We start from the raw sequence: 11,886 nt of genomic DNA, 5'->3' as shown, positions 1-11,886 counted from the left end.
CTTTAAAATTCTCTATTACTAAGCTAACATAAGTCCATTGTTCATAAAATCATTTGGCCTATCCGTCATTTGGTATACTAAATAAAAAAAAATCATTTAAAGATTAATCATGAAATAGTAACTTAACGACAAGTAAGGTTTAAATTTTTAGATCCTGCAAAACAATTCTTGAATGGTACTATGTTCTTTGCGTTTCTCCTTCCCAGTGATATAAGCCAGTAAACCACAAGCATCGTATATAATTGCTCAAATGCCTTATCTTCGCTTGCTGGTTCAAAGATTACAAATCTTCTTCGCTTCTGCTTCAAAAAAAAATCAAGTTTGAATGCAGGCATCGTCTTCAAAAGCGCGTAACGAGCGACGCATTCGTTTGGAAAATTCGTCAAATTGCGCTGCCAGCCGGCTATCGTTCGTTTGCCATTTGGGCTTGCCGTAGCCGTGGTCGTAATGTAATTTTCTACTCCGCTTTCCTTCTCTCTCTCTCTCTCTCTCTCTCTCTCTCTCTCCCACGTTGGGTGATTCGAGTGTCCCTATTTTGGAGGTTCTTTTTTGGTAGCAACATTCCCGCACCTTCGTTAATACTCCCCGGGGGCAATAAATAAGATAATACAAGCAGGCTGACCAACAACTGGCTTCACCGAGCGAATGAATGGAAACGCAATAGAACAAACAAAACCACAGGCATGGGACTGGAGGCTAAAAAGAATACAGCTCGTTCACCAGGGGGTGCAGATAAGACACCGAAGCAAAACTGTTGAGATTAAGCTTTCATTAGTGTCCCTTCCCGGAGGGGAGGGTTTCCTCGTTCAAGACGACTAAATCGCCTCTTCCCTAGAACGGGAAGGATTAGTTTCATTTCACAAATCGATTACTGACCTCCAGTGTGAGCGTGGTAAGCTTAGGGGGTAATCTGGACCGAAAAATGAAGCGTCTCGTTTTTGGTTTTGCTGCCGTATTTTCCTTCCTCCTTTTTTGCTTCCATTCCTTGCAACGAAGAAAATAAACGTAAAAACGAAAGCAACCGCATCTCGCGCACTTCTTAAATCCTGCGCTTCACTTCCCAGTGATATATTGCCCCTGACGGATGGACAGTAACCGGAAGCTTACATCTCTCCGGATGGGGGAATTCATGCGTACCAGTCACCAGAAATACGGTCACCAATAACTTTGCCAACCAGTAGCAGCAGCAGCATCAGCAGAAGTCAGCGTTGTGCAATTCTTACCATCGCCCCTAGGCGAGCAAATGTAAGACGACGGTGCTCGGTGCGTGATGGATTTGATAATTATGTGTAAGGTGGAACCGCGGCACTAGCGGTCGGTCATTCTATTCACGCGAGCCCCGCAACGACCGCACGATGTGGCATTTGACCGGCGGTTGCTGACTTCTGACAGGCGAAAGCCCCCTTTTTTGGCAAGAAAAACGACGCTAGCTCAGAATTGACTCAGAAGGGATTTTCTCACTTCACGCTGCGGAAACTTTCGCGCGGTATCCTTCGGGCAGTTTTCTTTCTCCTGCATCCTGCAACGAAGAAATGGAAAAGGGAGTGAGAGAAAAACTATGATAATTATTTTCCACCACCAACTCAAACCACGCTACACGGCGAGCGAAACTGTTTGCCCAACTGTAACGGCGAAAAAACAGTTCCACCACTTGGAAAGCAAATACAGAGCAAAAAAAAAAAACTGTTAAATCAAAGTAGGTGCAGGCACGGTGCATATGTCTCGCAAAGCCGCACGGTTGCTACAGTAACGATGGGGATAGTTTTCTTGCAATATGTTGACGGTTTGGACGGACATTTGGGAAGTTTGCCGAGTTTGTGGCGTGAAGTATTTCACGATTGAAAAAAAAAAAAAGGATTTAAAGAATGTTTCCCAACTGCATCCAGCACGAAGTTTCGCGCACAAGATCTGCAATAAATTTGGCAAAACGTAACCGTAACCTTCCTTCTCGGCCCTATTTGCGTCGTCTCGTCTTGCGCTGCAGTTTGGCTCGGGGCGTATACTTCACACGGAACGTGCCGTTTGTTATTGGTACCATGTTTTTTCCTTACCATTTGCAAGCAAGAAGAAAAAGAGATTCCTTTCTATTCTCTTTTTTGAGGGAGATTTTAGTTGCTAGTGCCTCCCCTCCCCCACGTTCTGTGTCCCTGTGTGGAGAATAAAAAGTACAGCTTAATTAGTTCAGCGCTATGCAGTCGAAACTGGCCGGCTTATTTGTTTACGCTACGCGAGTGGTACGTCACGTAAGGCAAGGTTATGGTAGCAGAGTGGCAAAGGACTGCTACTCGGGCGCGGGCGAGGTGAAACGATAAAGGGTGAATAGGGCGTACTTCCGTTTCGTCGATCACGGACTGCGACCCCCTCTGCTCTGCTTGATGCAGCATTTTTCGGCTTCCGGTTTCGAGAAGGTGGGTGAAACACTAAGCTAAGAATGGCGTACCGTGCCTGGTTGGTTTTGCACTGTTGCCCGGCTTCAAGTTTTCGGTTCACTGTTTATTGTTGTTTAATTTAATTATTGTCTTGAAGCTGCTGCTACTGCTGCTACTGGAACTGCTCTTATTTGCTTGTCTGTCGAGTATTTTCCGGTACTTGTGATGTCGAGCAGGAAACGGATGGTGAGGCGAAGGTGAAGCGAGAAATTAGAGAAGAAATTGTGAATAATTTACGTGCTGTCTGGGGGTAGGATTTCTTTATTTTTGAGAAAACGTACACCTCAAACAAATGGAAATGAATCACAAATATTCTGTAGTTTTTCATGTTGAGCTTTTCGTTTTGTTGAGTGGTTAATTTGACGAAATATTTTTAGGGCAGTGTCAATAACTATCTAGCTTCGCAGTAATTGGTCAAAATAATGTTGAATATAAATCCAAAAGGGTTCTCCAAAAGGCAACAGCATTTGTTTGCCTTCATTATTTCCCCGAGGTACGCGAATAATGTGTTTCGGAGATATTTGCTTAACTCGAATATCACGCTTTTTAGCCAAAATATTGTTGGTAAATCGTCTTTTTTATATTAAATATCTTCTTTTATGAAGCTAATAAATATTTAATTTGAGCTGCACAGAAAATTCGATTATTTCTGTCTTTTTAGCAACAAGGATTACAAGGAAGGTCTAGAATAAAATTCCGATAAAAGTTCAGGCAATGTTTTTTTCCATCACAGAAAATTGTAGCCCAGATACTGAAATTGCTAAAATCATACGTAAAAATTGTTTTTCAAATGGGAAAATGCCGTGTATTCAAATTCATGAGCATAAATCTTTGTAGTAGTAGTAGTAGTAGTGGAACTTATAGTGGATGTGATGTATAGTTGTGTACAACATTAAGATTTATTATTAATATTGGGTTCGCTTTAGTGCTTTCTCCAATAATTAGAAATATATAAATAGCATAGCTGTGTTAGAAAGTGTCCTTACTTGATTTTAACTTTATGTATATGAGAAAAAGTGCAAGTGATTTTACCCTAAATCTACAAAGATATTACCCTAATGCCTACCCTACTTTATTAAACTTATATCTTAACTAGATAGAAGAGAGGTGAGAGCTATATACAGAGAATATTAAACTAGTGACTTATGCTATCCTATGAGGTATTTCCTAGTTGGTTAATTATTTTTCAGAGCTCTGGTTACATTTGTTGATATATTTTTATTTAGATTTACTATAAATTCTTCGATTTTGTCCATACTAATTCTGTTTAATTTGTAGTTTGTTTTTGCGATGCGAATATGCACAATTGATCCATGCCGGAAGTGCGTAGGTCAGAATAGGGCGTGTTTAGGCCCTTTTATTGTTATTCTGGTTTAGTTTCGATTATCTGTTTAGAAACGGATATAATATTTTTAGCATTTTGTTTACTCTTTCTAGTAGTTTATGTACGTGGGTTTTGAAAGTCTATGCTTTGTTTTCTTGCATAAAGCAGACTTCGTTTCTAAGTAGTTTACGTAAACTAGTGTTTCTAGTGAGAAAGTTTGCTTCGGATTTATTGGGGTTTGTTTTAAGTTTCCAACGATTGCCGCAATTTTTCGTAAGCTTTTAACGAACCATTCAATGCTGTGATTCATTCGAATGCTGTGATTGTTAGATCATCTGGCATAAATCTTTGTAAATGGGTGTTATTTTTAATTAAAATATCGTAAAAAGTAGTACAACAATCGATCTCCATACCATTCCCAATGTATGATTTTTAAAAATGATCGTTATTAGAAGGAACGACTATGGCCATATTGCTATATGATTCGAGCTGTATATTAATTCTTCTCAAAAGCTCATGTAGCAAGTGCCAACGCTTTTGAATATTGTGTCTGCCTAGGCTCCAAAAAAGAGACATAAGCTTCACAAAGTGGCAAAAGCTTACGTTTCAACACACACTTGTCTGGTTTTTGTATCAACCATGCCCATTGACTTTTGATAAAACTCTGAAAAGAAAAAGTCCTCAAACCCAACTGCTACCCTCACACATGACCATCAAATATGCTGTAATGATGTACCGGAGTAGCATTGCGCAAACAGGACGTGGTTGCTACCACGGTTCTACTTCTTCTTTTCCACAAACCCAGCTCAAGTGCGTCCACTTTGCCCATCACGTCGGGGGTCCACGATTCCCGGAAGGATGTAGAAACCGAATTTGGCGTGCGAGGTGTGCTAGCAGCTAACCACCATATAATTATAAGCATTACCAGCTTTTCGCTCCGGTAGCAGCCGGCAATGCTGGCAGGGCGTGCGGTGGCGCGAGAGTGTAGAGCTACAAGTAGACTGTTTGACCTTGTCTGAGGCGCTTCCCATTAACAGGTGCTGTTGAAGGTGTCGGTACAGGAGCGTGAATCAACGCGGGCGGACACATTTCGTACGGACGCCATTAAATAATGAGATTGTGGATTAGTTACGCGCTTACGGCAGCGGCATGGGTGGATGTTTCTAGGTGCTGGCATTATGGATGTATAATTGCCGGCCACTCGACTCGTTTGCATAGAAGCAGCAAGTTATTAATTAAATTGAAAACCACTAATGTTTGGTACCGCATCAAAGCTGCTGCTTCTCATATTTCTGTGAGCTAGAGTTGTGATTTTCGATTATAACTAGAGACTGGTAATTTTGTGTTCTAAAGTACGTTATTATATTTGTAACAAAAATGCCCTATACACCGCAGGTACTTGGTACAAATGAAGATAACTTTGAACTTTGTGTGCATGTGGCTGTGAGCAAAATCTAATCAGCACACAAAGGAAGCTCTTGCCCATGACAATAGCACAAAGACAAATCATCGGCACTGTCGACCGTTCTTCCCAGATAAAGACGCTGTGTAATGCCACTCGTAATCAGGCGTGATAAGATTTAGAGCCAAAATTCGCACCACTCGTGCCAAACGGTGGGGGGATGAGATTACTTACGCGAAATGATTAAGTTTTGTCTGAGCTCCCCCTGCACACCCTACACCTCCACACCGAGGGTTCAAGCAAGGGTTAAGTATTTCCCTTGCTAAAGCCACAATACCACGTGGTTGGGGCCAGACCACGTTTGCACGTTCTTCTCCTCCGTTTGAATGCACGCAATAAACAATGCCGAGGTACGATTAAAGCAGATGAGCTAATGGGTTTTCCATTGATGTAGAGCGTTCGGGTTTCGGGGCTTGGATTCGGGGCGAGCATTTGTTTGTGGGCCGCACATGTTGTGGTACAACATTTGGTGCACCGTTCTGTGAGGTGGCACTTCACGTAGGAACACGTATTACGCGACTGTTTGAAACCCGTTTTAGTGAATGTTCGGCATAAGGATCTGTTCGTTTGGCGCTCGTCGGGGTGTTGAAAATGGTTCATTATCCCGGGACCTTGCAAAGGGATTAAAATTATTAAGCTGATTGAATATGTCTTGGGACAAGTATTTGAACGCTAAAAATTTAGTATTTTTTATAAAAATAATCATATGTAAGTATCACATAACATGTTTTTTAGTGTTAAAAATTGGTTGCAAAGGCAAGGCTCAAGCGGTACTTAGTACTTAGTTTTTATGCTTTAAGTTATAGTATGTAGGACACGGAGACTCGATGTCTTTATTGTAACAATAAATAAATAAATAAATAAATATATCATTAAAAAAACTCAAATGAACAATCTATTTTTTGAAGTTGATTTTTATTGCAAAAATATTTTAATTCCATAATATTTGCATCGTCTTCTTTTCATGTTTCGTGCAACAACCGGTATGGAAGGACTACCAACAGCGGTTCTAAATTGAAAAAATATGTAATAAATAAAATTAATAAAAAAATAAAATAAAATAAATAAATAAATAGGAATTGTAGCGAAATGAGAGAGAGAGACAGGGATAGGTAGCGATGGCCAAACAAAAATAGGCGAAATTTGCGAGAGCAGGAAAGGTTCATTGCTAAGAAGCTTCGCGAGTAACGGATGAATCTACGCATGTTAAGTGGAATGACCGCAAACGGGTTTGCACGAGACTTAAAATAAGGCACGAAAACAAAATTTGGCCTCTTTCTACAAATGCGCAAATAAGCTTAAAGTGTATCAAATTTTTTGGTATACAAAAGAGTGAATTCTTATTAAGAAAACTGTAATTTCATCCATTTCTTACTCGAAAAAGGGCCTTGTTTGTTCAACGCAACACTTTTATTACTTTTAATGGATAGGTTACTCATGGACAAAGGTACCTGATATTGACTTCTATCCACCCATCATCTAATTAGTAACGATAACGAATAGTGCAAAGGTAGTTGTATTAAAAAGTGTCTTTTATTAATTTTTATTTTGACAATCATGTGGGACAGAGAAAACAAAAAATGGACAAAACAAGAGTTGTATAAAAAACCTGAAAAGGGTAAAAAATGTTCAAAATTATATGCATTTTGAAAGGGATCGTTGAAATAATACTGTGCATTATGCAAGCAAGTGGTAAAAGTACTAAATTAACTTGATGTACTCATACTCACAAGCTGGTTCAAAAACTATTCAACCAATCAGTATGAACTTTTCATTCCAACCATTAAATGTAATCATGCGCGATGTGCAACGGTGCCAAAGTGTCTGATAATTTCGCCCTTCTCCATCTTCCCGCTTCCGCTGCTCTCCGCTACTTACATCAACTTGAGATTAAGACTTTGTGTGTGTGTGTGCCCATCGGGACGATCGCTAGCGATTGCGCACCATCATTCTTTAGCATAGCGGAAAGCCTGCATCTTACCCAAAGCGTCCCGGGCGGCACACCGAATTCACACCGAAGGCACACACATGCCGCACCGAACAACCAACCATTGCACACGTTTTCGTTGACTTCATACTCCGTGCCGATGTGCATGTGCATGTGGTGCGGCCCAAGAGTGAGCCATTTTTCTTAATTATCTTTAACGCGCGCGCCCCCCGGGACGACATGTACCGACGGGCGACCCGGGCTCGAACAATGCACAGTGAGCGGACCCGGTTTCATTGTCCCCATACACAGCGGTAGCTGCAGGCTTGTGCCTGGCACTGCTGCAAACTGCAGTGTCTTCTCCGTCTCTCTCGAGACGGATGCGTACGTACATGTGCAGCTGAAAAAACGGGCGAACAATTATTGGAAGGAAGATACAATTTAGATTTAGATTAAGATTACTTTTCCATTACTGTGCGCTGGAAAATCGTGACAGGTTTGCTCTTGGTCCTTTTTTCTGCAAACACGCCGAGTACTTACATTGCATGGTTTTCATTACATTTACGCTGCAACAAAGTGGTGTACCGGGAGTGCTCCCCCCCCCCCCCAAAAGAGAAGGCAAAACTAACCTCACAGAGTCAAAGTTCAGCGTGACATGATAGCAAAGTGTCTGCTTAAGTGTACCAGCTTGCCAATTTTACCCGTTACGAAGACATCGATAAGCTTGGGACGTACACATTCCCGCCCTAACAGGACTGGCGCTACTAAATAGTTCCGTACCAATGGAGCAACCAAGTTTTGCCCAAAACAGCTAGAAGGTGCACCACACACCAGCAGAAAGGTGCAGGAAGAAATTACAGACACAAGTGTAATAATATTGATAAATGAAGTGATATTATCGCGTTAATGGGATACAATTAAAACGTACGTTCAGCGATCAGTTGCAGGCAGGTGGCGGAGACACACAAACGCACACGCGAGGCACGATGCGATGATAAAAGTTATCGAAATAAATTCCCACCAATTCGTCGCTTCCCGGAGACCTACGCTGGTGATAGCGATGACTATCCCCATCTAACGTGTGGATGAAAGTATCTCCCCAAGGCTCCGGCACTACTCCGGGCAAAGGCGGCAAGGCACTTGCATAAATTCTTACTCCATTGCGCCGCTGGTGAAACTGAGAAACCCCTGCGGAATAGTTGATTTAAGTTATTCGATTGTACTTGGCAAGTGTCGGCGACGGTACCGACACCTGTACCGAATTACACTTCGACACTTGGCAGGCGGTTTGATCTTGGTGTTGTAATTTGGTAAACACTCTTGAACCAGTTTTCTGCAACTAATGGGTGCGGTATATTTCATGAGCAGACGGAAAAAGGTGTTTTTCTCTGTTTGCGGAGTAATATTTTACAGCGTGTAAAACAGCTAGAGGTGAAGGGAAAAGATGCTGCTCTAAGCTTATTTAAAAGTTAATAGGAGATTCTTGTTTAGAGTAAAAGTGATTTCTAAAATCAATACTGTTATGGGCAACAACAAACCACGAGTACGGCTACATTTGTTTCAAATTATATGTATGTGAGCTTTTCTTATCACCAATTTCTTCAAAATATTGCTTTCTATTTTACACTTTTGTATCTCTTGAAAAATCGACTTCTCGATAAAACGAATCTTCAGTCCAATGCCACTTATTTGCTTTTATTTTTCAATTCTTTGACTATATGACTTGTTTCATTTTTATTACTATTTGAATGTTTGACTATACAACTATTCCACTGTACGATTTTTTCCTTCTTTTATGGATCGTCACTGCAAATTGTCTTCTGATTGATTATTTACTCTTCTTTGTTGATTTTTTTCTGTTTGACTGTCTGTCTGATGTTCTTTAGAAATCCTATTGAAACTTTGAAAAGCTCATTTTTTAAAACCAATTGTAAAGATCTTAGATTGATGACAATTTGATTCTCAATCTTTGAAGGGTTTGTGGAAAGGGTTTTCCAACACGATTTCAAATGTAAACATTGTTATTCACCGCGTGCAAAATGTTAATTCTGAACAATCGGATCTTAATTTCCGTCATAATAAATTTAAATTTCTTCATTATGATTTTCAACACTTTAACGGTCAACGGGTGATGAGATCTGACTTCAAACCCCGGTGCAAAACGGTTGATATGTTTAAAATCATTCTGAAGAAATTTAAAATTACTACAGGGTTTTGCGAGTCAAATTCCAATATCTACAACATTTTTTATTTCTTTCGAAATGTTTTTCAACAGCTGTCAAATGTTGTATTAACATCATAATAAAATGTCATTTCTTCCACATGATTTTGCCAGGTGTGTGTTGAAAATCATGTATAAAAACTGAAATTTAATTTTGAAGCAAATACACCATTTGATAACGGTTGAAAAACATCTTGAAGGTGGTAAATAATGATGTGCATATTCGAATTTGCCTTGGCAAACCCTGTAACAATGTGCCCATTGAAGATTGGATTACAAAACCCTTTATGGTAGGAAAGAAATATCAGATTGGCGCGGATTAACATCTTGCGCGTGATGAATAACAACGTTTATGTTCGAACGTGACTTAGAAACCCCTGCAAACTTCTCATGTCCGGAGACCCTAACTCTTCAACAATTAATTCTAAGCCTCGAAGGGGTACTATTTTTTTAAAATTTGATCCCCACTGATAAAAGTCTGACATCACCAAAAGATGCAGTAAGGTCAAGTTCTAATAAAAATGGTTGCAAACAAGAGTATGAGAACTTAGTATAGAATAGTACAGGCATAATTGAAAACTAGCATAGAGAAAACCACAGTTTTTAAAATTTCATCCTCCGTTATTAACTAACTGTATGAGCTAATCCCGTACTGGAGTATTTGTTATCTTACTTATGTAAGTGCAGTACACACAGCTTATCACATGATAAAAGAAATCAATATTCGTCAAATAACACATGTGAATGATTTTTCCTCTCTGAAGCTATTTAGGAAATGTTTTGCCATTTCCTAGCATACAGCTAACCATAACAAGTATCCGGCAGAATTTTGATCACCTCCACCCGTCAGCTGTTATTCCCCACTCAGCTTAGCTACTCATCGAATCTCTTTGATCCAATTCAGCACAACTAGCTAGCATGTGCCACTAAACACGTTCGCTCTAAAAGACGGGACCCATCGGTAGAACAAGTTCCATCGAAAACACTCCATCTATGTGCTTGAAGGCTAGAAAACTACCTTGCGAGTACGGGCGGCAGCTGAAAAACATCGTTCCCTGGATAGGGCAAGAAATCCCAGCACGGACGGAAAGCGACTGAGCGACGCACACACTGTGGACATCTGATACAAAGTACACATCAAGCACGCAAGTGTCAGCAGTTTCAACCTATTTTATTTATTTTGCCAGCTAGAAGTATTTTTTTTTGTTTCTCCCTGTCTTCCTGCTCGCTCTTCCGGTTTGTCCTGTCCTGCCCTGTTGCTTCGATTCAGCTAGCTAGCTAGCTCGGACCGGACTCGGCGACGGCACGACCCAATGGATGATCCGGGTTGGGTTGGGTTTGGGGTCCATATCTCCACCCCGGACATAAAGTATGAGCTAGCTGTTTTCCTAATGCCGCCGGGAGACTGCCCAAGGAGTAGAATATTAAATCCATACATCATCTTGAAGCAGTTTAAGTTTTTTGTTGTTGTGTGAGCCCGTTGCTGTATGCTTTTCCTTCCTCCCATGCCGTGCGATTTCGCTCCCACTCGTCCCATGTCTCTATCTGATCGTTACGCTTACCAATCTGCCCGATAGAGTGTGTGTGTGTGTGTGTTTTTCTTCCCTCCCATCTCATCGCTTACGGGTGTGACGGGCCAAAACCCATCCCCACCAGTCCACCGCCATGCACTATCCATCCAGAGCCAGCGACCGAGATCGGATCGGGTTGGCAAATCTACAGCGATGCTGTTTCCGGGCACTTCCGTTTCCGGGGCTGATCACCGCGTTTCAAAGCGGAGCTATGTGTCCGTCTGTGTTTGTGTGTGTGTGTGTGTGTACGCTTTTCCCGCAACTGCTTTTGTTTCTAAACGATTTGGCACGGCAGTGGGAGGAAATACACACGAGTCGCTTTCGCAACCGGGTGGACGTGGGCGAGCACGAATGTCTTGGATCGTCCCCATCCCGGCGGTATTGGAAGATAAAAATGATCCACCATCCATTCATCTTGTGGTCAAACGGGGTTGTCATACTCATCCTCCATGAGGAGAGTGGGGAGCTTTTTCTTTCTCTCTCTCTCTCCAGTGGTCAGCATCGTACGTTGGGTCAGTTCTTCATTTCAAAGGATTTCAAGAAGATAATGATTGATTTCATGGGTTCGGGATGGGTTTTCTTTTTCGCTTCCCTAGAGCTGTTTTTTTTTTTTATTTTGCTGAACATTCTGCCCAGTTGGTTGAGTTAGCTTGGAGTCGGTGGAAAATGAACATGTTTAAGAAAACTGACCGGAATTTGAGACACCATGGTAATAAAAGAAAAGCATGTCCACAAATCAATAACAGCAGCTTGGGCAAGGATTTAAAAGGACAAGCTGGTCAATTGAATGGAACTGAATGAAAGGTAGAGACTTAAATCAGGGAATGGGTTGAATGTGAGAATATTGGTGAAGAGTTTGTCATCAGCAAAAAGTAAGCGGATTTTGGTGATTGTCCAATTTTGTAACATAGCAAATAATTGATTCCACAAATTCATACAATTCTTTTTTCCC

Source organism: Anopheles merus, chromosome 3R, assembly GCF_017562075.2.
Source record: "Anopheles merus strain MAF chromosome 3R, AmerM5.1, whole genome shotgun sequence".
NCBI lineage: Eukaryota > Metazoa > Arthropoda > Insecta > Diptera > Culicidae > Anopheles > Anopheles merus.
This window is presented reverse-complemented; position numbering follows the sequence as displayed.